A 3,866-nucleotide genomic window follows, 5' to 3' on the forward strand; every position below is an offset into this window, starting at 1 on the left:
TCTTCTTTGGAAAAATAAAATTTTTCCACAACTCTGTCCTTACAGGAAGAAATGTACTTACAGACACAAATACAAATCCTATCATGCAGAAAAAGAAAATCTGCTTCAGCAATCTGTAGTTAATGAACTTTGTGTTATGCACTGAGGGGGATCCAGAAGAGGTGCAATGGCACAACCACACTCCCTCTTCTAAGCACACATCAGGAGCAGCACCCAAGCTTAAGTCCCAAATAAGAGAAGAATCCCCCATCTCTTCCCCTCCATGCTCAGAACCACATCCCCTCCACTCTCCATCCCCTTTCCTTCCAATCCTCATCCCTCACCTGCTGCTGTCCTTGCTGTCCTGGGGGGAGAGGAGCTCCTGCCCTACTCCAGCTGGGATTTGTAGGGCTTGGGTTCAGCCCATGACAGCAGTGGCAAGTAAACAGTCTCCCCCTCCCCACACCTGCTCCCAGGCTGGCAGGGAACACCACCCAGAGGAAGCAGGCAGGGAGGGAGAATCCACTTGCCTGCTGCTGCTGTTCCAGGCTGAGCCCAGCCCCCTACACAACCCAGTTGGCTCTCCTCACCCCCAGGACAACAGGGACACCAGGAGCAGAAGGCAGGGTGGGGAACTGACATGCTTCTGAGCACAAAGGAGAAGAGGAGGGAATTCTTACTTTCTTCAGGACTTAAAAATTTTCCTGGCTGCCGCTCCCCTGGTGGGGTTTTATTGAAAGGGGGGTGGGGTGGGGTGGGGAAGGAGGCTGGGAGCAGGGAGTGAAGCCACTCCTGTACTCCTTTTGAAAATCCTGGATCCCTTTCTGCTATGTTCAAAAACACAGTGCCAAAAGTGCAAGTCTATCAGATCCCAGTATAAGGACTCAAATCAAGACAGGGAAAAAAAGATTCCTGCTAAAAACAAATCAGAAACTGGATCTGATACTTTGTCAAGAAGAAAGTAAAACCTCTTAAAGACTCAGAGACCAGTTAAAAGAGCAGCAAAGGGGACATAGGAAAGTGAGTGGTAAAGACTCATTCCATACCAAAGTACTAGTTACCTCTCCTCCCTGTAGATGCATGCTAATGATTTTAGTGTTAATTAATTTTGTAGTGTAACCCTACTTCATATTTTTCTATGTATATGGATATATAAAGTGCGCATGTGTTTGATTATGTGCTGTGCTCTGTTCCACTGTGGCTTTGCATACCTTTGCTAGGTATGGCACAGTCAGAAAGTTCCCTGACAGTTGTGGGGGCTTGAACAGAAGGGATGGTGATGGGAGTGGTAGGGCCCCTGTGGGACCAAGGAAGAAAAGCTTCAGGGCTGTGACTGGAGAACCCAGGGAGACTCCCAACCAGCATCACCCTTTATGGTTGTCCTCGCTGCAGCTGGTTAATCCTCACTAGTAAATAACAGCTGAAACCATCTCACCAGTGATCCTTACAGCTGAAATCCCAGAGGGAACACACACAGCACTGACCCTCTGCAGCAGACCCCCCACAGTACCCCTGGAAGCAGCAAGCTGCAAGTGGCAGCAGTGATTTTGTGACCCCAGTCAGCAGTCCCTAGAGGTGGCAGAGCAGGTCTCCCCAGGCAGCAGCAACTCTGTATGGCAGTGATTTCAAACATAGGTGACTGGTAGGCGGGGCACATGCCCTCCCTGACAGGGCCGTCCCTGCTGGCGGTGGTTTCTGCGGGTGCTAGCCAGCTCTGTCCCTGCTGGTGGCTTCTGCAGTTGCTCGCCAGCCCTGTCCCTGGTGCCACCAGCTTCTGCGGGTGCCCCGCCAGACTCAAGAGGCACCAGTCGCCCATGATCTCAAACAGTGTGACATGATGACCCCAAGAGGCAGAAGAGACCCGGCAACACCCTGCAGCAGCAACTCTGAGCAGCAATCACAGCATAGTAATGGTGATCCTGAGCAGTGCTCTCTAAGCGGGAGTGGCATCCCCAAGAGGCAGCGAGCTTGAGAGATCATTCTGGCTGGTCCTGCTTTGAGCAAGGGTTTGGACTAGGTGACCTCCTGACGTCCCTTCCAACCCTAATTTTCTATGATTCTATGAGATGTGACAGGTGGTGACAAAATCTTCCCTCATGACCTGGGAAGGAACCTCTCTTGGGCCCAGCGAAACTGAGCAAGGTTGCAACTCCTGGGATGGGGTGGGCAAGTTAACACTCAAAACTGTGGCCCAACAGGCCAGAGAGTTGATATTTCAAGGTGCATATTTCTTTGTTGAATACTTTGAAGTGCTTAGTATATGCAGTCTTTTGGGGTGTTCGGTATTTTGGGCATTTGCTGTTTTGGGGTTATAATAGTAGGAGATTTTAATAGTTGAAAGTGGAATCAGATAAGGATTTTTTTCACATTTAATAAACAATTCTATTTGTTCAAATTGCTTGTGACTGGGGAAATTGTTCTTTTAGGATTCACAATAGGGTAGGTTTTCCCAGGTGGTTGGGTGGGGGCTCAAGCTGAAACCCCCCAAATTTGAACTAGGCCCTTAGACTGCCACCAGAGCCTGACAAAAAGGGTTACCATAGTTATTTGAGAGAGAGAGAGTCGGGAAATGGAAGATAGTTCCTCAGGGAGCAGCTACCTATGTCAGTTAGAGCCAGACCAGAGGTTTGCAAACCTTGCTTACTTCTCCACATACAAAACTTGCTTTTTAATTCTTCTTATTCACATATGCCTGAGTTTACTTAACATGGTGATCACTATAGGGCACCTTCAGTTACAACCAGAAGTCTAACTTGGAATGGGCTATGTAAAGGTATCTTCCTCCTCCTCATACAAAAGGTGAGGCTCAGAGAATAGGAAAGAGCAGGAATGGGAGAGCCAGAGGAAGCTGTTTGTCTAAGCAACCCCATGTGCAGTGGTAATAACTAGGGATCCTGTTTTTTTCTGATTTAAGAAAATCCCCAATTTTCAGTTTAAAAAAGTCACTTCAAATCCACGTTTTTCCATGATTTAAATTAAACACTGCTAATATATAGATTTATATATGGTGGTGTTTCATTTTAATCATGGAAAAGTATAGATTTGGGGTGATTTTTTAAAACTGAAAATTAGGGATTTTTTTTTTTTAATCGGAGAAAATCAGGGTCCCTAGTAATAACAAGTGAAAGTTAATATGTAACATTATGTTTTCCATGACAGCTATTACTCAGTGGGGCACCCTTTTCATGACTTCTGTAGTACCGGCACAGCTGGGGAACTCCCTTACGGCACCATTCCAATGAAACAACGCTGCCAAGATCTGGGGGTAAGCTGCCAAGAAGATATGCTTCTGTGAGGACCTAATCCATCTACACAGATGGCCCTGAAAGTCTTTGGGAATACACTGACTGGAAACTGCGCAGTAGCTTTTTCTGGGAATAGCAAACCCACTACTCAGTAAAACAGCATCAGTGGAAATCTGTAATGGCAGTTGCTGTATTTCTCTCCAATCCTCTCCATCAGCTTTCTACAAGTAGGGGATATCCAGCTAATGTCATGAAGCTCACTGGCATTTTTGTTTTGTAAACAGCATTCCTGTCTCTTGGCTGTTTAGGTTTTTACAAATGTTTGCTTATGGTCCCTTAATTTTCTTAGCAGTTGAAATAAATTAAATAATTATACTTTATTAATACAGGCATACCTCACTTTATTGCGCTTTGCAGATATTGCGTTTTTTACAAATTGAAGGTTTGTGGCAACCCTGCATCGAGCAAGTCTGTTGGCGCCATTTTTCCATCGGCACCATTTTTCCAACAGCAGAGACACGAAGTGAGCAAATGTGTCACATTTTGGTAATTCTCACAATATTTCAAACTTTTTCATTATTATTATTATATTTGTTATGGTGATCTGTGATCTTTGATGTTACTATTGTAATTGTTTTGGGG

Source organism: Gavialis gangeticus, unplaced genomic scaffold (genome assembly GCF_001723915.1).
Source record: "Gavialis gangeticus isolate Ggan-Ray unplaced genomic scaffold, GavGan_comp1, whole genome shotgun sequence".
In the NCBI taxonomy this organism is placed as follows: Eukaryota; Metazoa; Chordata; order Crocodylia; family Gavialidae; genus Gavialis; species Gavialis gangeticus.